This window comes from Thamnophis elegans, chromosome 4 (assembly GCF_009769535.1).
Source record: "Thamnophis elegans isolate rThaEle1 chromosome 4, rThaEle1.pri, whole genome shotgun sequence".
NCBI lineage: Eukaryota > Metazoa > Chordata > Lepidosauria > Squamata > Colubridae > Thamnophis > Thamnophis elegans.
The window spans coordinates 37,999,708-38,025,146 of NC_045544.1; the positions used below are offsets into that span (position 1 = coordinate 37,999,708).

General features: G+C 37.9%; 1 long non-coding RNA gene across 1 annotated transcript; it reads left to right on the forward strand.

Moving 5' to 3' along the window:
* The first annotated feature begins 3,678 nt into the window (after positions 1-3,678).
* Positions 3,679-8,674, forward strand: LOC116508216. Its single transcript, XR_004255298.1, has 4 exons — positions 3,679-3,708; positions 5,109-5,232; positions 6,268-6,364; positions 8,600-8,674. It is a non-coding gene; the product is annotated as an uncharacterized LOC116508216 (long non-coding RNA).
* The last annotated feature ends 16,765 nt before the right edge of the window (positions 8,675-25,439 follow it).

The following is a 25,439-nucleotide window of genomic DNA, read 5'->3' on the forward strand; positions in this document are numbered from 1 at the left end:
TTCTCCCCTTCATAAGACCTTGCAGAAAGAAGCAGAATTGATGTCTATAGGTAGCAATTTAAACACGAGAAAAAGCTAAGTATGTTTTAACTGAACTTTTGAGCTAAGCACAAAGGAACATAAATTGTGAACATGATTGTCAAATAACAGAGCTTCTGGTACAAACACCTCAAAGATTAATATCAACAAGTTGAAGATATAACATCCCCAATGATGCAACCTTGATGAAAAAAAGAGATAAGGGGATTGAGAGAGAAATCCAGAATTGTTTTGATTAATCAATAAACCTTCAGTAGCTTTTATTAATCTAACCCTAATGCTAAACTACAAAAAACCAGAATGCCAAAGCCTAGCCTTACCTTCAACCTACTGTTAGCAGAAAGTTTCTACTGTACAGTTACATTTAATCATAAACTTCATATTAGATTAACCCTAACCAAACGCTATACTAATGTGAACAGAAAAAAATCACCCCACAAGTTATTCAAGCAAATAACCCTTACTTAACATTAATTTAAGTTTCAGCAGGAAAGTGGTGTTTTCCCAAGTATGACAACAGATTATCTCTCATAATGACATCCCATGTCACATGAACGAGGAATCTTTGCAGGTTAGTGACCTGCTAGTTACAATAGTCCTACTCTAGGACAGACTCTTCCTTCCAGCTGCTGAGCATTGTGCCTCTATGACAGTGGTCCCACACCTTTATGGCACCAGGAACCTGTTCTTTGAAAAACATTATTTTCCACAGACTGGGAATGGTGGTTGTTTTGCTCACCACCTAGATCCCACATATGTAGGGTGACCAGATGTCCCGCATTTGGCGGGACAGACACGCCTTTTCATAACTTTTCCCACGTCCCGCGCGGTTCTTTAAAAAACAACCTTTTTTTGGCGCTCGCAGCTCCCTCGCTCCCCCGCCCATCAGCTGCTAGCTCGCTGGGCTGGCTCATCATTCCGTTCTATCCTACAAATTTAAGCCAGCCCAGCCTGCCATTTACTGATTGGATTGGCCTGGACTCCAGCCAATCAGTGAGCTGGCTGGGATGGGAAATTTTCAGCACGCCACGTGCTGAAAATTTTCCATCCCAACCAGCTCACTGATTGGCTGGACTCCACTTAGCTGAGCACGCCTGCGTGAGTCTCCATTTCATTTCGTCTTTTGGGGTTGCAGCTGCGCTTACTCACTGATGAGTAATCATGTTATGGATTGGTACCGGTGGGAATCAGGAGGCGCTGGGGGGAGGAGACAGCCCTCCTCTCCTTCTCCCCCTTTACGGAGTTCATTTCACCTCCTCGCATTACAGCCAGCCCCTGTGCTGCGCCGCCACGGGCGGCAGAAGCTCTGCAACCAAGTGGAAGTTCTCTGCGGGAGTGAAATGGCCGCCACCACTCGTGCAGAGAAATTCCACTCGGTCATGGACTCACGGAGCTTCTGCCGGCTTGGTGGCGCCTGTGCTGCGTGGTTCCCAGCAACCAGGGCGCAAGTCCGCGAGGCACGGTCACGTCCCGCTGCCCCCCCTGCGGCTCTCCTGCCCCTGAACCGCATGGAAGTTCTCTGCATGAGGTGAAATGGGTGCCCGCCCCCTCGCTCTCCTGCCGCAGCAATCCCAAATTCATTCACTCAGCCGGGGTTCTCCAAGCTGGGAAATCCGAACTCGCGGAGGAAAATCCTTTTCCGTTTAACACTCCAACACCACAGCTGTTTGCCTTTGCCATACTGACAGACCAGTCCGACAAGTCACAACTCCTATTTTTAGGTATCCTGGCAGCCCTGGCAGAAAGGGGTTCTACAGAAGTAGATAAATGGCAAACTTCATCACCTGACTTTCTATTCCACGATTTATTTATTTTTGCAATATCTTGTAAGAGATGTACCTTCAATATTCCCCCAAGGGCAAAATTTAAGTGAATACAGTATCTTTTAAAAAGGATTCTCATCTAAATCAGAATAACATGTTTCAATAATATCTGGAAGTTGAATCATGGCAACTGGACTTTTATTTTTTTTTATTTTTTGCTATTTGTCTCAGCTTTCAGACACCTGGATGACTTAGAATCTTTATTGATATATTTCAATAATATTGAAAATTTGAATATTCAAATATAAGAATTGAGAAACAATCTTTGAAAGGTGCAGACTGATACTCCCATCCCACTTTCAACACTACAACAACCAGATTAAGATCAAATTCAGCTCCAATAAATACAAATAGTGCTTGACTTGCAACCTTTCATTTAATGACCATTCAGTTACTATGGGAGTGAAAAAATGTCTTATGACCGTTTTTCACACTTTTGACCATTTCGGCATCCATTCAGTCAAGTGATCAAACTTTGGACACTTGGCAACTGGCTCATATTTATGATGGTTGCAATGTCCCAGGGTCATATGCTCACCTTTTGCAACCTTCTAACATACAAATTCAATAGGGAAGCCAAATTCACTTTACAGCAGTGATTCACTTAACAACTATAGCAAGGAAGGTCATAAAATGGGGCAAAACCAATGTGACCACTGTCTGTGATTCCTTTGTTCCATCCAACTATATACCAATTATCCCATATCCAATAAAATTCTGATTCTTCTTTTCCCTGTATTTCTTTCGTTAATAATCCATTTCGGCACAGTCCATAATTTTTCTTATTATTTCTTCTTCATTTAGGTTTAGTTTATTTTTCCACTTCTGGGCGAAAGCTATCCTTGCTGCTGTAAGTATACGTAATATTAGATATTGTATTTTTTTTTTTGTATTTCGTCGGTATAATTCCTAATAGAAAGAGTTCAGGTTTCCAATCTAACTTAACCTTTGTTATTTCTTCCAACCAATTTTTGATCTTTTTCCAGAATTTTTTTGCCTCTTCACAAGTTCACCATAAATGATAATATGTGCCACGATGTATTGAATCACATTTCCAGCAATTTAGCGAGGTATTTGTTGAAATTTTGGCCAACCTTGACGGTGCCAGATGCCATCTATAATAAAGCATTTTGTACTGGTTTTCCTTGTATGGGATTGATAGTGTCATTCTTAAATTTATTCCCCAAAATTTTTCCCATTTGTCTAGTTCAATGTTATAGCCAAAGTTCTGTGCCCATTTTATCATTGGTTCTTTTACAATTTCCTCTTCCATTTGATACTTCAAGAGGAATTTGTATATTTTTCCTATCATCTTTCTGTCCAGACTTTGAATAATTTTATCCAATTCGTGTGGTTCTGTTTCAATACCATATATTTTAGTGTCTTTATTGTATTTAGTTTTAATTTGGAGGTAGGTTAGCCAATCACCTTTCATATTCTGATCTGCCAATTCTTCAATTGTTTTTAAATTTCCCTGTCTGTCAATTAGATCTCTGTATCTTAGAATTTTGTTCCAATCTGTAAAATTTGGATGTGTCATTCTTTCTGTTGGTGATAGCCAATTTGGGGTTTTCACATAGTGGATTTTTTTGATTTTGAGCCATTGTTGCAGTAAACTTCTCCTAATTAAATGATTTTGAAAGTATTTGTGCGTTTTATGTTTGTCATTCCATAAGAAATTATGCCAGCCTGCCTGCAGGTCATGGCCTTCTAAGATCAGAATTCTTTTATTCTTTAACTCAATCCAGTCCTTCATCATTGTCATTGTTACTGCAGTTGCGTATATAGGCTCCCTGTGTGCTTCCATCCATCGCTATGAAGATCTGCTGACTCTGCCTGCCTGCTGGTAAGTGAGCCGTTTTTTTTTTCTTTTATTTTTTAATGTATTTCAAAATAATATTTTATTTATTGTGCATATGATTTTTTAAAATAGTGGTATTCTGTGTTGATTCTTTTTTTAAATTGTCTTAGACTATTTAAAAAAAGATTCTATCCAAAATAAATTGAAACAAGCCAATTTTAAAATTTCTATGCACAATACTTTGAAATGGACTCAGGAGTCATGATTGACACTGAGTGAATTTGCACTTTTAATAATCAGGAAGATACAATGGCATTGAAAAAAGTGACTGATGACCATTTTTCACACTTAGCGACCATTTTCACTCTTAGTGACCATTGTGGCATCCTCATGGTTACCCGATCAAAATGTTGATGTTTGGCAACAGATTCGTATTTCTGATGGTCGCTATTTTTGTCATATATTTAATAAATATAAATGTAAATAAACGTATTATATTTGTAAATTGTAGTTATGTTTAAATAAAAAAATATTGCAATATATTTTTGTGATGTATGAAAATTTTTGTTGCTCCGTATAAAATTTTTAATCAAGCCCCCCCCCCCTCGCCCCCCCCCCCCGGTCAAAGGTGTCCCTCTTTTCCAATCTGAAAATCTGGTCACCATACTTTATTAATAAGAGTTTAAGTGCTACAGCAGCCCCCTGCTGGCAAAAAGGGCACAGGGGACACTCATGTGTGGGGTCCCCATGCCCCAGTTTCGGCCTAGAGGGCCTCCTGCAGCACTCTGCCAGCCAAAACATGGGCCAGATTTAAATACCTTGTGCCAGAGGTGAAATCCAGCAGGTTCTGACAGGTTCTGAAGAACCAAGCCCCAGAGAAGGGTGGGAATGGAGATTTTGCAGTATTCTTCCCCTGCCACACCCACCAAGCCATGCCCACAGAACAGGTAGTTAAAAAATGAATTTCACCACTGCCTTGTGCCCCATTTTGGCTGCTAGAGGCATTATGGGCCGATCCTTTGCTATTTCCACGCCAGCCCCAAGGGCCAGATTTAAGCATCCCGTGGGCCGGATTCAGCCCAAGGGCCTTGAGTTTGACACCCCTGATCTAAGGCAATTAACTGGAGCAGAGAAACAAAGAACTTATATGAAATAATTGCCCTTTTAGGCATTCACTTGTCAGAGAGGGAGTCTCAGCCTGTGTCTTTTCTCTAACTGCTTCCACCAGAATAGGGGCAGATACTAGAGCTCCTTGCTTAATTGAATCTTTGCAATTACTAAAGGAATGGGAATTGAAATATACAATGTGGAAAATGAATAAAAAAAGTTTTATTTAGCCTTCCTCCCCCCTTTTAAAGTCATGCAACTTATAACAACTCTCTTTCCACCACCACCCCTTTGTAAAAACCAACTTACTTCTTGCTCTTTTTGCTTCTTTATTAAAGAATTTTGGCCTGAATGCCTGCCACATATTACAGAAGAAAGAGAAGAACAATCAATAGAGGAGAACATTCCTTTGTCACCCTCTGGATTAGGAACAAATATGAAGACTCAGATTGTAAATGACAGGTGAGAGCTTATGCACAAATCTTTTCATTCACAGGTATAAAATGGAGCTGTGATTAAACTGTGTTAATGCAGCGCTCTTGTCAAATAAAATATGAAGTTGTCCTTTAAGAATTAGCCGGCATTCTTGTTATCTTTAACTGCTGTAAGTAGAGTTGGCAAAATTGTATCTAAAGCATGCAAATAATTAATTTTATGGTAAACGTTTTTAAATGTATAACACCATAGCTTATTCAAGTGCAGATCTAATAGGGCACTCTTGCCCTGTTACTGCCTGACAACTGGTTGTATGTAGGGGTTGGCTTCAAAAAGTTTAGCAAGAGGTTCTCTGCCCGGTTGCTGGATGGACATGGCCAGGGTGGGCGCGGCCTTGTCGGCTTCCTGCACTATGGTGGGGAGGAGGGTTTGCCCTCCCCAGTCTACAAAGGCTTTTTTTGAGCCTCCGGAAGGGTGAAAATGGCTTCCACAGGCTCTGTAGGCCCTCTGTCCCAAACTTCCGGTAGGCCCGTTTTTTGCCCTCCCAGAGCCTGGGCTTTTGCCCTGTACTTACCTGCATCCAAAATGGGCCATGTGGGGACTTCTGGAAGGGGCGTGGTGGGAAGGGCAGGGACAGTCAGGAGTGGAATTTGGGGGTTCTCTGAATTGCATAGAATCTTAGCTAGAGGTTCTCCCGAACCCCTGGAAACTCCCAGCAGCCCAGCCCTGGTTGTATGCCCCCAAAGTCATTTTGTGGGAAATGGTGGACATATAAAATATAATTAATTAATTAATTAATTAATTAATTAACGGGGGCAACAAAATAAGTTGTTTTCTGAAATTTTCTGAAATTTACTATCAAGCATGGGTGGGGAATGTCTTGTCAATAAGAATAATTTACTAGGTGAGATCTTCTCTTCCCTGAGACCTTTTCGGACCTCCTTTCTGGAGAGGGTCAGGGGAAAAGATGGCAGAGAAGAGCATAACATGCCTGCAGTTAATTGGGAATCAATAAATTGCCCATTCATTTTGTTCTAATATGCTTTGTTATTCCTGTCTTAGATCAATCACTCCTGGAATTGGAAAAATACAGAAAAACATGGAAAAATCCTTTGAAGATCTGAAAGTAGATTCTTCAACAATTGAGATGCAATACCAGGTACCATGAGCTAGGTGAAAAACGCTGTGGAGAATTTAATAGGGGAAAATGAATTGTGTTTTCTTAATTGTTGTAAAAAAATACCGTTTGCTTTACCAAAACATCTTATATCTTGCTGCTGAAAACAAATAATTTTCCTGCTTATTGACCATCTGTACTTCTATAAAACATTTTATTTATTTTATTTATTGCCACCCATCTTACTATCCAAAGTAACCTGCATTTCCTATTATACAAGAGAGTTTTAACGGATCCCTCAAATTAAGATCTTTGGGAAATAAGGAAGGAAGGGAAAACGATCTCTCTATAGAATGTCAAGCATATTGATTAAGACAGGTAGAAGAAAGACACAGTGGAACCTCAGCTGAAAAGCACTAGCTATAGGAACAGAAGTAGAAGAATGCAGAATTATTTTGTTAGATATTAAATAGCAAACATGGAAATGGATGAAAAGAACTTAACTAAACAAGGAGCTGTTGGCTGAGTAAATGGAATTAAAAATAACAGCACTGAATTCCAGAAGGATTATTTGATAAATATGTATGGGAGCAGCAGTGTTATGAAGAAGAATATGCAATGGAAACAGATGCTGGTGCCAAAGAAAAAGCATGGAAAGGAGATAGTAAATGCTGCAAGAATGATGAAAAATTGTGAGATTTTGGATACAGATGGCATAATGTTTAAATACACATGTGGTTTAATTATGGAATGATTATGTGAAGTTTCTGTACAAATATACAGCAGTAAAGGTAACACGAATGAATGTAAAGAGGGATAAGACTAATAAGGATGCCTGGGAAAGGCAAACCTTAAAGGTTTTAATGGAGGCAATTAGCAAAATCTGGGAAATGTGATGAAACTTTATTCCATGAGGGCAATGTGCCAGCTAGATGCTTATTCTTTAGAATTTCACTGAGAAATTTATGAATATGAAAAAAAAAATAGTGAAGAGTACGTAGTTGCAAGCAATGCTAGATTGCAAGAGGCAACAAGAAGTATGGATCTGAAAATCATTAGTATCTAAGATCAGTATTTGATCTTTTGCAGAATGTCTACTAATGATAGAAAAATCACCGGGAACATTTTAACAGACATAAAAGCAGCAAGGTGGTGCAAGGTTTATTGTAAGGAATGATTCCTGAGAGATCTGAAAATAGTAGCTTAGAAGAGACTACTTTTACTCACTTTGGTATATGGAAATGAATATTGAGTATGATAGGAGAAATATTTTAAAATCAAACTGATGCATTCTAATGGGTACTTGAGTTATTATGTGATAAAACAAGAGAGGCTCAAGAATGAATGGCTGCTAAAACAGCATAGATTACAAGTGCATGATTGTATAAAAGACGTATGCTCAGTTAATTTGATCATATAGTCAGAATGAATATGAATCAAATTACAGAAGAAAAAGTGAATGGGGCTAGAGAAAGGGAAAAAATGGAAAAAAATCATCGTTGGATGGCACTTTGAGATTCCCCCCCCCCCCCAAAAAAAAAAGAGAGGTGAGAAATTCAAAGAATGGAATTAGTGGATGGGTATGATGGAAGCAAAAATGGTTTGCCAAGATGGAAAAGTATGGAGCTCTTATTAGCTCAGATTTTTGCTTCTGCATATGCGCTACATTTCTGTTTCCTTCTACTCTCATATCTTTAATTTCTTTGATTTAATGTTTCTTATTTCATTTTCTGTCATTTGCATTATGCTGATTACTCAGAGACTGCATGATGTGTATATGTTTGACATTTGCTTTCAGAGAAGAAAATAAGAAAGGGAAATATATCTGGGCATTAAATAGGTGGGTTCTTACTGGTTTGGACTAGTTTGGCTGAACCAGAGTAACTTGGCGGCCTGGGTCGCTGGAACCGGCAGTGATCCAGGCCTGCCAAGCCCCTGAACCGGTTCTCCCATAGGTGCCACCATCTCACTTTTTGCTTCTGCGCAGAGCAATTTTAATGGTACTGCACATGTGCACCTGACACACATCAAGCACATGTTCACACCCTGGAGCGAACTGGCAGTGGCACCTACAGGAATCCACCCCTGATAGCAACCTATATCTAGATGTAAAGTTTTGGATGCAAAACATAAATAAAAAAATGAAAAGGATGAGCTATTCATTCTGGAATCAGATTTTATCTCTTTAAGAGTGCATGCTTTAATAATGATTTAGTACGAATTAAAATGTTGGCTTATCTTATCATTACATTATTTATATTGCCATATTACTTGCAGGATTCTAGTGAGGCAGAAATTACGGATCCAAACTCATTTCTGGAATATTCAGAAGGCATTGGGAAGTGTGAAAAAATAGAGAAAGTCTTGCCATGAGCCCTACCAAACTGCTGGGAAGAGTCAGCTTTGATCAGCATAATCTCTTATCTCCTGATCAGTGGAAAATAGGAAAACATCTTGGAAAATGCTTGCAATTAGAAAGGAAGGTTATGTTCCCAGATGATAAAAGTACAAATTGTTTTATTTCCAATGGTGTTGTAAAATGTCAGCGTAATAAATATGAACCAAGGCCAGAAAGCCGAAAAGAAAGTAACTCTGATTATGATGATGAAGATGGTAAGTGAAAAGGAATCTGAACTACCATTTAATTGGTCCAAATATTCACAGCAGTGGCATGGACAACTAAGTGAAGTTAAGGCAAAAGTGAATGAAAAAAATGACTCTTCTTCTTCTTCTGGTTCCAAAGAACATTCTAGCATGTTTTTCAGTGGATCAACCATTTCTAAGATTCCGATATGGCTTATGGAAGGTTTAGATGATGATGTATCACAGGTAGCAGGAAAGTCAAGGAATTCTCTAGATGTTTCTGACTTTCAGAACACAGAATTGAAACAGCCAGAGAATCATAGTTCCAAATTCAAGATTATTCAATGTACACAAAGGATTGGGCAGTGCAAAAATAAATGTAATGTTGAAGCAGATGAATGTTCAGACCCCAAATTAGGAAGGAACCCTGAGTTTAAGAAGATCAATGATCAAATAAAAAATGTTACAATTGAACCAGAGAAAAATCAAGAGATGACACCTGTTAAATCACAAATGAAGCACCACAACAGTGCAAACACTGGAAAGAGATTGAATGGAAAATCCTCATCAAATGATTCATTCTGCATATCTACTGACAACAATTTGCCTTGTACTTCCTATCTCACAAGGTATGGGCTCCATAGAGCATCCAGCAGAAACAAGGATGCGGAATTCTCTGATGCCGATTATGCCACAGATGAGCCCAGTGAAGCTGAAGATTATGTTTTAAAAACCTATGGAAAATCTTTTCCCAAGAAACTCTGTGCTCAGGAACCCATGAGCCAAAAGGAAACCCCACAGACCCCAAGCAGCAGCAGTAGTAGCAGCAATGAATCCAGTCTCAGAGATGGCTGCTTGAAATATGAAAAGCCTTTCTCTTCCCATCTGGCATCTCCTTTTCATCCCCTGGAAGCCACAAGAAATCAACGAGAGCCTGAAATACTGATCAAGAGTATTGCAAGCAATTATGGTGGAGAACTAAGTTGGAAAGCTCCTTCTCTGAGAAATGACCTTGTGGCGCCTCTTCCCTGTTTTCAAGAGCAAAGCAAATCCAGAACATAGGAAAGGCACTCAAGGTAATTTGAAAAATAATTCCTCTACAATGCAGTCATCCTATAGGAGGCTGTCTGACAGTTGAAGTCCACACAGAACCAAGTTGCTTAAGTTGAGACACACTGCTTTATACTAGAGTTTTAATGAAAAGTTCCAGTGTTTAATCTCTTTGAATGAATAGATGAAGCCAAATCTCTTGCTATAAAAATGAGTTTGTTAGGCATAAAAGGAAAGAAGGAAAACTCAATAATAAGGCATGTACAAGATTTCCAATAAAACTAGTTACTAGCTACTTATTGTCTCCTTCAATAATAGGTTTCAGCACATGGTGTCAGAGTTCATTGCAGAAGATAAAGTTAGAGGTCATCTGGGCCTTCTGATTGGATATTACCAGGGAGTTTCTCTTTGCTGTTACCTTTTTCCTCTGCATTATTCTTATCTTTAGAGAAGGAAGAGAGTAGTTAAAAGCTAAGACTTTTTGGAGAGGCAGCCTGTAACTTTGCCCACTGAATGCACCAGCTTGGATGAGTCTAGGAGCTAAACTGCCTTCCTGATGATCCTTAAAGCAGTGATGAAAATATTCTGATTTTCATCAAGTACATAAAAGGGATTATACAAGAGAGGACTTTAAAAAAATACACAAGAGCTGAATTCCATCTGCTTAGAGCTTCCAGCATAAGCAATTTTAATGTGCTTCATTGTATCATACCACAGGATAGGGATTAGTTGTGGATGCTTTATAATTGTTAGAGATGCAGCTCTGGAAGCACTAATTCTTTCTACCCTTTATTCTATTAACCAGGGAGGACAAGAGGAGAGATAAAAAGAGAATTCTATTGGTTCTTTGTCTCTTCCTTGCTTTGTAAGTCTGATAACAGAAGGCTCCCATTTTTAATTGTTTCTTTTAAAAAGAATTCTTTCCATCCTTCCTTCTCCCCACTATGTAGTGAGGGGAGGATCTCAGAGAGGCAGTCCTTCTGTCTAAGCATATAACCTCCTTAATAGGGATTAAATTAAGCACTGGCTATTTTTGCTGATTTTTGCTGAGCTTGGTACTCTTCACCTATACTGTTATGGATACAGATCCATTGAATGAACTGAGAGATTAAGGTTTAAGTCAGCATGTTCCCTTCAATAATCTTAATAAAGCTGTGATAAGAAGAACCATTGAAATAACATTTAAACTATAATTCCTCTGAAAGTTAATTCAAAATTGGGTGACTTAATTGAACTGCAATTTTGTGTCAGGGTGGGAAATTGAGGGGAAGATAAATTGATTATGCAGATACAGGTTACATACAATACCAATTACAACAGAGGTGGGTTCCCGGTTCAGTCCGGGTCACAGAACCAGCAGCCCAGTTTGGCCATGCCCCCGAAACAATTACCTGGTTGCTGCTGCCACTGCTGGAATGTTGTTTAGTAGTGTCTGTGCGTACACAGTTCACTGTAATTTTTTCTGTGCATGCAAAGTGCGTGCGAAGCGAACCGGTAGTAAAACCAGGATCAACCAACTCTGAATTACAAGTATCTTACCAATTAACACGTATAATGTTGTAAAAACCCTCTGTGTTTGTTGAAACCTTTTCTGAAATTCTTTGAAAGATTTTAATTGTGTGAGTTTGACAATTTCTTTCTTAGTGGTTGTTAAATTTTGATGGAATTTGATAATATTCCATGGCACGGTTCTATGACTAAGATGAACACCAGATGGTGGTAAAGAAATAGAGAAATCTAGTTGCCACCCCCGTACCCTCGGGTTTTTTTGCAGTCTAGTTCTGATATTCTTAATACTGATACAACTTGCCAGTACCACTGAAGTGCCCAAGCCTACCTAGATGGCTTGTGTCTGCACGCCACAAATACAACTTCAGTTCTTCTTTCTAGAATGCAATTACCTGCTCTTTGACTAATGGGCTGCACCTGAGAGGTTTGTTTTGGAGCCCAGAGAACCTTATTTACAGGCCCTGATGCCAATTGAAACCATAAATTACATGTGGACTTATTATGTTATATGTACTGAACCAGAATTTCAAATTCTACCCCCCCCCCATGTAATATCTTTCGGTCATTCCGATCCTGTGTTTCTCAACTTCAACAAGTGTGGGCTTCGACTTCCAGAATTGCCCAGCCAGCATGGGGAATGAAAAGGGCTTCATGATGCTTCCATTACCTTACTTGACTATCTTGTTAGTACACAGTAATATTATCACACGAATTTATTTCTAGAGCAAGCTCCAAAGAAGCAGATGGGCAAGACAGAAGAACACAAATGGGAGGATCCTGTCAGCCACAGAGAAACCTCTCTGTTAGCTCAAATGAAAGACGAGCAAGCAAAAGCAATGGATTTTCTCAGGTAAGAAAATTAGGAAGATTTATTTAGGATAGAAGTATAAAACCTTTGTCATTCTCCATCTCTCTCTATTTATGTATATTTGTATATGCATATGCATGTGTATGCATATGTATCTGTGTGAGAGAGAAGGGATAGAGAGAGAGTGGTGGGATTCAAATTTTTTTACTACCGGTTCTGTGGGCGTGGCGTGGCTTGGTGGGCATGGCAGGGGAAGGATATTGTAAAAATCCATATTTCCTCCCAATCATCTGGGACTCGAGAGGCAGTGAATAGATGGGGGCGAGGCCAGCCAGAGGTGGTTTTTACCGGTTTTCCGAACTATACAAAATTTCCACTAGAGGTTCTCCAGAACTGGTCTGAACCTGCTGAATACCACTTCTGGTGTGTCTGTGTGTGTGTGTGTGTGTGTGGTGTGTGTGTGTGTGTGTGTGTGTGTACATGTATTTGCACTTTTATATTTATAAATTTATAAAAGATTAGACAACCATTTATCTGAAATGGTATAGCATCTCCTGCTTGAGCATGAAATTGAACTAGAAGACCTCTAAGGTCCTTTCCAACTCTGTTATTCTGTTAATCTAGCAAGGGAAAAAAACACATACTGGTGGAAATAATAAAGAATAAGAGAAAAGATTAAAAATTGTAAAATGTTTCACATTTGCACTCTGGATTGTAATCTCATCAGACCTATTTCTAACTCTGAAATTAGTATTTGAAATATTTATCTGTTTGCATGTTTGTTGTTAAGCAAATAGATCAGATGGCAAAGGCTGAAAACAGTAGGTGAATGCGAAGAATAATAGAAGAGTTTAATGTGTGATTAAGCATGTGAAATCTGAGTACATACCTTATTATTTACTTCAGAGTAGAGAGCGATAAAGGCAGATATATTTAACATTGAACAAAAATAAGAAGAAATTGCTGGATTGTATTTCTCCTCCTGGATCACAAGAATGCAATTTGAGGCCTAGTGAAATTGTTCTTTAATCATTTCCTGAAAGTCAACTAATCTAGAGTGATGGGTTAGAACAGACTGACAACCGCAAATATGGAGTCATTTCAGAGTTATTGTTTAGATATGTTTAGGCTATGAACTGAGCATTTACAGTCTGCCATTTAGAGATCCAGCTATCCCAGAGGATCTGTAATTCAGAGACAGAAAACATTCTTGGTAGACTGGTAGACTGGTAGACATTCTTAGACTGTCCCTAATTCACTTCTTGGTATCTCCAAGAAAAGATCTGAAAGCAATTGATGAGATCCTTATTTAGATCCCACAAAGCCACTTCCAGTGTGCATAATAATAACAGTAACAAAGTTGGAAGGGATTTTGGAGGTCATCTGATCCAATTCCCTGCTCTCACAAGAGACTTATATTATTTCTGATAAATGGCTGACCAGTCTCTTCTTAAGAGCCTTCAGTGATGAGGCACACAAATCTTCCAAAGGCAATTTCTTGCACTGGTTAATTGTTCTTGCTGTTAGGAATTTTCTCCTTAGTCTAGGTTGCTTCTGTCCTTGGTTAGCTTCATCTATTATTTCTTGTCCTGCCTACAGGTGCTTTGGTAAATAGGTTGCCCCCACTCTTCCTTGTGGCAGTATAAGTGGCGCTTGGTGAATCAAATATTGGATTTATTAGTTTCATGCATTGCTTTTGTGATATAGCAATCCCCAAATTTATCTGAGTTGTTGATGAAGGCCAAATTAAATTTCAAGACAAGGATGAATGTCCAAATTATTGTTTGTATCGTTGATATGCAGTTTTGTCTCTGATGGAAGAGAATATTTGTAGATCAAGGAACTGTGGATCCAGGGCAGGGGTGGATTCCTGCCAGTTTTAACCTCTTCTATAGAAGAGATTCCACAATCTACAGTGCCATTTAGAACCGGTTCCAGCTCCCTCCCCCGCCGCACATCATCAAATGAAGAGCGAGAAGAGGAATTTCTGGGAGTTGAAGTCCACAAGTCTTAAAGCTGTGAAGTTTGAATGCCACTGGGGTTTTTTTTCTAAAGGTTGGAGGGGGAAGGGTCTTGTAACTTGACAGCTTTAAGACTTGCACACTTCAGTGCCAGGGTTCCTGAGCCAACATGACTGGAGGAGGAATTCTGGGAGTTGAAGTCCACAAGTCTTAAAGCTGTCAAGTTTGAACACTCCTGAGGTTTTTTTTCTAAAGGGTTAGGGGTGTAGGGGTCTTGTAACTTGACAGCTTTAAGATTTGCGTGCTTTCAATGCCAGTTTCTGAGTCAACATTTTAGTTGCTAAGCAAGAGCTTTGTTAAGTGAGTTTCACCATTTTACAAGGTGGCCATGCCCACCCAGTCACATGACTGCCAAGCCATCCCCCCACTCGGTCACTTGGCTGGCAAGCCACTCCCACAAAGCAGGCCACACCTACAGAAGAGGTTCTAAAAAATTTTGAAACCCACCATTGGTCCAGGGTGTTGTCTGAATTTGATTGTTTTTATTAGGTAACATTTAAGTAATAAACCAGGTAATATAATCAGTGCCAAAAGGGAGTTAGGGTGGTTGGTTCTCATGTTATCTACTAATGGCTTGCCCTGTCAATGTGGGTGGGTGTGATCTTGGTGGTTCCTTGATTAGATTGTTGTTTACTGTTACCATGTTTGTTTGACTTGGTAGTTTCTTGATTGGGGTATGGTTTACTTCTTGATTGTTGGTTCTAGTGTTAATCTAGTATTATTCTCTGCTTACTGGGTATTGATTGCTAGTGAAGAGTGTTTCGTTCTTTTTGTTGGGCTTTTATGGTATCTTTATGTAGAGTATTTTTGTCAATGATTGTGTTGTAATTGTAGATGTTATCTATATGTAAATGTGATGGTCGATTGTCTGTGCTTTGTCTGTCTTTATGTGTATACCTTATTACATTATCAGTGGATGGTGATTGGACATTTAAATGTTCTTGGAACTTTTTTTTTTAAGCAAAGGGTATCTGATAACTTTCTGGCATTTGCCCTTATATCTTTTTTTCTTGTGTTTTATTTTACATGGATGATGAAATATTGCTGACCCTGTTTATTCAAATTCCAGCCATTCATAATTAAATGGGGGGGGAGCCATTGGTGAATGCTTGTTTTCCTGATCATATGATATTCCTATTCGTATAGTTAGGTGTGTTTTCCCCCCAGCAGAAAACAAATTATCCAGTATGATGCTGTCCAGGCTCAGTCATCACATCTCCTGGACGAATGTAAGAGTCAAGTAACTTTGAAACTTGACAGAGAAAAACCAGAATGTCAGATGCCTGTGCCAGCTATTAAAAAAGAGGAGAGTCTGAACAAATAAGAGTAAGTGGCATCTTTTTGGTTATAACTATATTGGAATCTCAGTTCACTTTTTCAAATGAGAATATAGAGCAAATAATTGGGGAATTATCTTGATATGATGGCAGTTTGGTTTAAAGGAGAAAAGCAAAATGACTTGAGTGGAAAATATGATCCACAAAGCTAGTGACTTTGTATATTTTTTTAAATGAAACTATTGTGCAAAATTCTGGATGCTATTACCACTAGACCACTCCTTGAGATGTGTTTACCTGCAGTACATGTGTATGGGAATGTTTTTAGAGAGACCTTCTCTGCTTCCTATTTTCACTATTCTCCCTAAATCTTTTTTTAAGGTAGCCCTTGTTATCTCCAACTAGAATTGAAATGGCATAATCTGTGAATGAAATGTAAACATGTGGTTGCATACCTAGCTGCCAATAGAAAAAAACCCTGTTTGTTAAAGAATATCTAAAATTAGATATCTTATTGGACTGGAAAATCATAGAACTGAATGATGATATTACTAAGTCAGTTAATCTTGTCTGCTTGACTTATAGGCCTGTACTGTCTGATAGGAGATCTTTACAAGTGCCAAAAAATAATGACTGAAACCACCATCATATCTTCTGAGATTTTGGGAAAAGTTCCTTACAAATTTCATGAGACCGTTTCTTCCAAAATTTTGTGAATACCAAGATTTAATCTCTTAAAATCTGTTACAAAGATCTGTTATATCAAAATCAGTTACAATTTTGTGTACTGCATGTGGGCTTCAGTGGGGGATTCAATTTTTTTTACTACCGATTCTGTGGGCGTGGCATGGCTTGGTAGGCATGGCAGGGAAAGAATACTGCAAAATCCCCATTTCCTCCGATCAGCTGGGACTTGGGAGGCAGAGAATAGATGGAGTGGGGGCAGTCAGGGGTGGTATTCATCGGCTCTCCAAACTACTCAAAATTTCTGCTACCGGATCTCCAGAACTGGTCAGCACCTGCTGAATACCACCTCTGATGTGTTTCTATGTATGCTCCTTACAATATAATCTCTTTTTTCATAGAATTATTGATATTGGTGATCAATAATTCTGTAACATAACTGTTTTAAAGAATCTTCTGAGATTAAGTAAGAAATAAATACAGAACTTTGCATTCACTTTGTAGCAAAAATCATTATTCATTTTGCTAGTTGTCATATTGTATTAGTAAGTGAATGCTGAAGTAGTTGGCTGATGATTGCATTCACCATCTCTTTTTATTAAAGGAAAAATGATTACAACAAAGCAGCAAATGTTGCATCTCTTTCTGATTCATTACCCATAAAGAGTGGTCTGAATTCTTTGAGTGAAGTACCTCCATTAAAGGAGTCTGAAAGTAAGTATTTTACATAGATATCTTGGCTGTACTAAACACACTATAATCGGAATTGGCCCAAGTTTCATGGTTAGCTTGTGTTACATGATCAGATGTTAAACCATTTGTCATTCCTATTTTATAGAAAAGTGAGAGAATGGGATACACATGACCTGTGATAGCTAATGCATTCCAAAATACAGAACTGATAGCTGGCAACAAGATGTATTGTTTCATTGATGAACTGAAGTACCCTATTTTCCGGAGTATAAGGCGCACCTTCCCCGCCCCCTAAAAGAGGGTGAAAATTTGGGTGTGTCTTATACACTGAATGTAGCCCCACTCACTGGCCCCAACCCTTTGGTCTCTGCCTCCAATTTACCTCTGTAGCAAACGGGCTTGCGGAGGTTTGAATAAGCTATAGCAATCCCTGCAGCCTGTAACAGCTGATGATCGGGAGAAATTGAAAGTGAAACTTGCTGTTTGCTCCACAGCAGATTTTTTTTCTTGTGTTTATCAGGTTGTTTGCTGCAAGGAGGTAAGTCAACAACTATAAATGCTTATAGAATGTTCAAATTATTAGACTTATTTTTAAAGACTGCTTTATTATTATTCTACACAATTTAACAAAATAAATGCTTGATCTGAAGAGGCCCCATGCTATTGTTTTAAAAAGTGCTATTCTTTTAAATAGCAGAGAATAATTATTTTAACAGCATCTGTACAAGTATAGTCTGAAATATACACTACAAACAGTGTATATTGTCTGTACTGTTTGTTGCAAGCAGGCAAATTGCTGAGAGGCAGATATTTTTCCCTTGTTTTCCTCCCCAAAATCTAGGTGCGTCTTATACTTTGGAGCATCTTATACTCCGAAAAATACGGTAGCTTTCCTCCAAAAGCCAAGTTAAGTGTTAAAAATGGGATAGCAAAAATGTACTATTTGTCCTTTAGATGTACCCAAGGACATGAGTGGATTTTGACTTATGCATTAGGATTCCTTCTTCTTTCCCATTCCCACTGCATACTACCCTTCCAAAGCAGGAATGGATAGTCCTAAGCAAGCAGGTTTGAGGCCTTATACCACCAGTCAGAAAAGAAATCCCAATGGGTAAAAGTTCATCCAATATAATTTCCCTTCTGTTTCTCTGATGCTAATTCTCCAATTTCCATTCACATATAAACTCTTTTTCACAAGTCTTTGTACGCATAAAAAGTCCCTTTTCTAGGTCAGGTTTTTCAGATTGCGTTCTGCAGAACCTTAGGGTTCCATGAGAACTTGATAGGATTCTGTGATAAACTTAAAGAGGAAAAAAGTTCATGCAGCTCTGTCATTAGCGCTTTGCCTAGATTAAAGTTTCCAGGATTATTATTTTTTATTTAACACATTGTGCAGCCTGAAATGTTTGAAAAATCCTTTTGTAGGTTCTCTTTTTCTATCACTACAGCTCTTCACACCCAAACAGTGCAGGTGGTAAAGAGCAAGCAAAGATCACTGTCCAGTTTGAACAATTCCCATTGTTTAAAAAGATTCACAAACCCCTTCTGGAATAGATTTTTACAAATGTAGAGAAAAGGGAAGTAAAAGATCGATTTCTGTTCCCATTACCAGTCATAATAGCAATATATTAACCTAAAATAGGATTTAATATTAATAATGTTTTCAAACTCTTACTTTGATTAACAGGTTTACGTAAAATACAAGCATCATTTTAATCTAATTTTTATTTTTCAGATGCAAATTCAGTTTTGAAAGATGTAAAGATGGTGAATTCTAAACTCGGATCACTTGAACTAGGCAAGTAGCTTGTCTGCAGAAGTACAGTTAACATTTGTATATGTAGTTGCAGAATGTTTTTTCTAGGAATTAGTATGGTTTGCCCTTACAGATAGTCCTCGATTAACAGATGTAATGGATACTGCTCATTATGGTTGTTAAATAATGATGTTCATAAAATGGGTCACTGTGTGGCAGACTTGATTTTATTACCTTTTTTGAGGTGGTTATTAAGCAAATAACCATAGTTGTCAACTGATTCTGCAGGTGTTAAGGAAATGCTGCAGGTGTTAAGCAAACCCATTATTTTCTATGGAGCATTTTTGCCAAAAACTGGAAATAAATGTAAGATTTTGGCAAAAATGTCATAGATGTCATGAGATACTGCAGATGATTGTAAATGCCGGCTGGTGCAACCAGATGACTGAGAGCCAGCCATTGGAACTTTAAAATTAGGTTATAAATGCCTTCTGGGAGTCTATCCTAACTTTTAATGGTTGCTAAGCAATTGGTTATAAATCAAGGATTACCTGTAAGCGTTATACATTAAACATGTTATTCTCAAACTTCATTATTTTTCTCAAAAAATACTTGTGTTTTATAATAATATATTAAAATATTACATTTATATGCTGCCTGACTCTCCATGATTATGGGCGATTCACAATTGTTAAAAACATTTTAAAACAGAACAATACAACTGCAGCAACATAAAAAAAAAGAACAAAAATCCCGCAGAGGAACAAGGAAAAAGTAGACAGGGGTGTTCCTCAGCCAAAGCCTGGACAAAGAGCCATATCTTCCAATCACACTTAACTATTAATGATGTCAAATATCAATGTATATTGAAAGGTTCAATTTCAAGGCTTCTAATTCTTCATTTAATTGTTTATAACAGGAGAGGAAAATGAATATATTGATGATTTCAACAGGTAAGAGGAAAAATATTTAAAACTATTAATTTTCAGGAAGATGGATATAAATAGCATCATTCAAGGATAGGTCACTCCTAGGAGGACTTCCCCAGCTTATACGCTACAGTAGATACTCTATTTATAATTTCACATATTTCTAATTAAGCTTACATTGTTTATATTTTCCTCCCTAGAAATGATCAAAAATGTTATGTGAAACAGTACCTTTTACCTATCTGGTCCTTTCAGGCCTGCTATGATTGAGTATTTCCAAAGGAGAGAGATAACACTTGAGATAAATTGGATGGGGAAATAGCTAATTAAGAGAAGCAGCTGGAGGAAAAGCTTGCTTTTAGAAATCTAATCTTGCTTGGCCATGCTATGCACAGGAATACAAAATGGAGATCATTTTTTTCAGGAAAACTCACCTAAATCTCTTCATTGTTATAATTTTTCTGCAGTAGCACTATTCAATTTACTCAAGTGCTTTACACTTTAAAAAGCGGGGCTTGAAAATTTGTTTTATATTTAATATTTTAAACATTTTATAAAATTTTAAGTTTGGTTAATTTTATAAATTCTTTGATATCTGGCAATTCATATGTCATTAACTGTAAAGTCAGTTGACATTGCATCTGATTAAATGCTTAGATGAGTTTTTAGGAGCAAAATTATTTGTAAATCAATATCAAATTGGATTTGATGCCAAGTTATGAACTTTGTTTGAAGTAGTCTATATATCATTTTATATGCACAATATTATATGTAGGAATAAATCCTTTATAATAAATTTCATTGCACAAGGATTTATGTTATTGTGTAATAAATGCTTCTGGCTTCTTATATCTCTGGATTTCAGATTTTTCTTGTAGAGGTTTCAAAAAAGAATAAATGGGATTAAATGTTCTTTGCCTCCATGTTTATTGTAATGTTATAAATCATATATTGTACTGTTTCAAGACAAATTTCAGTGCAGTAATATTTATGTAATATGATCATTTAATTTTCATATTTTAACTTTTTTTATAGCACCAGTCATCGGTCAGAGAAAAGTGAAGTCAGCATTGGTGAAGAAATTGATGATATTTCTATGGAAATAGAAGACTTCATTACTAGTGAAAAGGTATGATTTGCTTTAATTTAACACTCTAATTGGGGTTGATGATATATCTATGTAGTATATAGCAAAATAAACCATTACTTGCAAAGGAATTAATATCACAAATTGATACACACACACACACACACACACACACAGAGAGAGAGAGAGAGAGAGAGTCATATTGCTTTTGATCCAGAACTGTTCCCAATAAAATATAAATGAGGTGGCTATTGAATATTAGCAGATTTCAATATAGGATATGTTTTAAAACAACAAAGGTTTGAGACAATCATATGGTAAAGAAAAGGGAAGGAAGATGATATTTTTGTAGCTGAATTGAGAATATTACTCCAAGATAAGTGAGCAGTTCCCATACTTGTTTGTGCAGGTCCCCAGTTTGTACAAAAATATAAAGGAGGAATTGCAGAAATACTAATTGTTACAAATGCATATGGACTGCATTTGTTTGCTTCTGTGTGGCTTTTTGCATTAGTGTAAGCAGTGCTAAATGATCAGAAACTCAAATATTTATGATGCACAGGTCTAAGATCTTAGCTGATTTTACTTCTTTCAGTCCACAATTTATAAGCAAAAAGCAAATCCTCATTAGGATCTTAAATGTAATAAACTCCAGTTTGAACACCACCATACGTTTTTCATCTTGATTAGTATAACTGTTGGCATGAATGGGAAGAGCTAGAGAAAAAGGGAACACAATGCATGCACTGTTTTTTGCAGTCATCTATACGATTGCAGCTTTTAATAAAGCTCACAAATAACAAAATGAGCAATAGGGGGAAAACTAATGAGAACAATGACCACAAAAGTATCATCTGTATACTCTAAAACAGTGATAGCGAACCTTTTTTGGCTGCCGTGCCAAAAGTGGGGGGAGCACAAGGGGGGGTCGTGCACCGGCGTGCCACACCCATAATGCTATGCGTGCGACACACCACCACCTGCACGCATGTGCGCGACCAGCAACACACCCCCCACCCCACATTTGCCATGACTTTTTGGACTTCCCAGGTTCCTGAGGCTTTCTAGGAGCCTGGGGAGGGCGAAAACAGCTTTCTCCCCGACGCCCTCCTGGGGACGGGGGGGGGGCAGGGAGAGATGCCTCAGGAGCTTCCCTGAAGGCTCCAGAGGGCAAAAATGGACCTACGGGAACCCGGAAGTTTGGGAATGGTGACTTCCGATTTGTCCGTAGGAGCGATTTTCGACCTCCTGAGTCTTCAGGAGGCTTCCTTGAGCAAAAAATGGACCTACGGACAAACCAGAAGTCATTCTGGTTTGCTCATAGGGCCTGTTTTTGCCCTCCGGAGCCTTCAGAGAAGCCTGAAGGCCCCAGAAGTCGAACTTCGGGTTCCCCATAGGTCCATTCTTCACCCTCCGGAGGGTTCAGGAGCTTTCAGGAGGCTTCCCTGAAGGCTCCGGAGGGCGAAAAACGGCCCTACAAGCAAACTGGAAGTGATTTCTGGTTTGCCCGTAGGGCCAGTTTTCGCATGCTCCGGAGGGCGAAAAATGGCCTCAAAAGAAGGCTGGCCAGCTGACAGGGCAATGACTTGTGTGCCCTGACAAATGGCTCCATGTGCCACCTGTGTTCACCATCACGGCTCTAATATTGTGCTTGAAAAAGAAGCCCTGCTGCTTTAGAAGGCATGGCAAAATGGGGGATAAATACAAAATCTAGTCATACTTCTTCCATTGACAAAGTAGGAAAAACCTGCACCGAAAAACCTGGCTATAAGTGACAGAATTTCATTTAGTTAGCCCAGTCCCAGAATACAATATTTGAAGTGGTTGATGGCCAGATATTCAAGATATGCAGGGTACGATAATCTTACCTGAAGAATAACAATAACGCTTAGACTTATATACTGCTTTACAGTGCTTTACAGCCCTCTCTAAGCAGTTCACAGAGTCAGCATATTGTCCCAACAATCTGGGTCCTCATTTTACCAACCTCGGGGGGGATGGAAGGATGAGTCAACCTGAGCCGGTCAGGATCAAAACCAGAATGTGGGCAGAATTAGCTTGCAATACTGCACTCTGACCATTGCACCACCATGGCTGCCAATAGGTATGAGCCTTTTAGTTTAGTTTATTTCTCGCTGCCAATTCGAAAGCAAAATTGACGCTAATCTGAAACTTTGAATCAAGATTGGATTATGCCACATTCTGAACGGGACCTTTCTTCAATAACAGATATCAGTGTTACAATATCTCAAGGGTTGCCGCAAAGAAGAGGGAGTCAAGCTGTTCTCCAGGGCCTGGTGTAGAACAAGAAGCAATGGGTGGAAAGTAATCAAGGAGAGAAGCAATTTAGAACCGAGGAAAAATTTCCTAACAGTTAGAACAATTAATGAGTGGAACAGCTTGCCTCCAGAAGTTGTGAATGCTCCTACTCTGGAAATCTTTAAGAAGATTGGATAGCCATTTGTCTGAAATGGTATAAGGTTTCCTGCCTAGGGGGGTTGGACTAGAAGACCTCCAAGGTCCCTTCCAACTCTGCTATTGTATTATTGTATATATATTTTGCACTGTATGTTTCCTAAGTCTCTGATACAGCCTTTTTTAAACAAAAATAATGTATTTAACAGACAACATACATTAATCTAAATTTTAATATTAGTAATTTCCTATTTTTTTTCTTTCTAGCTTGAGACTCACACAAGACTTCACTGTTTCTCAGTTAAGCTTTGAAGCAGATTACCCAGAGGATGTTGCATGAGTAGAGAGCAGAAATCTTAAATGGTGGGACTGTCGACCTTTGTAGACTGTATTTTAAGACAATCAATCTTCTGAAATACCCCTCACAAATCGTGCCTTTTATTTCAAGAGAAAAAATAAAACAACCCAAGAAAGCTGGAGAGGGGAAAGATTTTAAGCTCGCAAAGAATGGAGTTTAATACTGCTGACTAGTTCAACTAAGGTAGTAGTTAGGTCCCAGAGAGATGTTTGTTGCAGGCGACAGACGCACCACCATTTGATTTATAAACATTCATAAGGGAAGAAATCCATAAAGTATATGAAGAATGGCAGACATGGTTTGATGTTATGGCAACTATCTAGGTTTTTTTAGCTGAAGAAAGTAAGAAAATTCAGCAAGGTTGCTATTTTGTTGACTCAGTTTTCAGTATAATTTATCTTTTAGCTACTGAAGTTATTTTAGTTGACAGGGCATAATTCTCAAAATGGCAATAGAATACCTAACTTGAGGTATATTACATGTTCTGAATTATGAATCCCTCAGGATTTCTAGCAAGTTGACCTTTTTTGCAGCTTTAAGTGTTTAGTTTTGTGGCCAAGATTGCTAAGTACTTCTGAATATTGCCGCTGAAATATGAGCCTTAACTTTAAACCTATTTTTTATATATTAAAACATTGTTACCATTTTGTTTAATTTAATAAAATTATAAATGATTATTAGCATGTTTTTTTTCTTTGAAACACAGGAATGCAAAATAAAAATATTTCCAAAAAACTTAAAAGTTCTGTGATAACAGTCCTTTATTTAAAATAATTCTCTTGTGATCCTTGTCTTTTATTTTTTTTAAGTATTATTTGACATTTTCTAAACATTAAAATCACAATTATACTTTTACAGCTTTCCGTTATCGGTATTTCTTTTTTCTGATTTCGGGTTTACCATTTTCCATTCTATTATCTTATACATATTCTTTGTTTCATACTTTCTCATTTTTACAATATATCATCTATATACAATATTCCCATTTCTATGCTTTCTAAGTATATGCCATCTCTTTTCATTATGTTTACGATGGAACTAAGAGATAGAGAGGAAACAGTACCACAAGATATGGAATAGGTGGTATAACTGGCTCGAAAAGGATGTAAAATCAATGCACAAGGAACACATACATCCTTGTCTTTTAATGCTGAGTATGAACCTTCTTTAGCCTGCTTCTAGACACCTTAAGTTATAAAACCTAAGTGGTCTGTATATCATATATGGCTATGCTTATGTTTAAATACATATAGAAATACAGTGTTTACTAATAAGCTTTGTACAAGAATTTTAATTGATACTCAGCAATATATTATCTGTGATTTAGTTATATTAATCCTTGGCCATTTTTTTGAGCATCTTAGTGCACCTTAATAAAAACTGACAACTTTTGAAGTATTTTTTTTAAATTAAAATTATTCCAATTACTATCAGTAAACTGAAGTTGGTTGTGATTTGCAGTTTATTTTTAAGGTTGCCTTCCACCACTGGCTTGTTAGGCCATGATATTTGTAATTCATATGAATTATAGCCAAGCAGTTGAGGAAGGTATTAGTAGGAAAGGCTGCTTTAGTTTCAGTCTGCTTTCTACTTGTTGAGTATATTAAATAACAAAGTGATTCCTTTCCATACAAGCACTTATGGTGGAAACATTGTGAACATTTAAATTTTGGGCTCCCCTCCCCCCCCAAATCTTGTTTCTGTGGTAGACTGAGTTCTAGAGAAGGTAACACTTGCGTGTACTTTTTTGCCACTTTAGTTGGTGAAGCCAACAATGAATTTATATAGTTTTTCATGAATTAATACAACTACGGTTGCTGACGTCCATGCAACTGTTACTAGTGTTGTGATGGGCTTTGGTGGGTTGGAGTCATGTGGGATAAATACTGTTTAACAAGAGTCCCTACTTAGCTTAAAACAAAAAAAAATGTGTTGAGATTTGCAGAC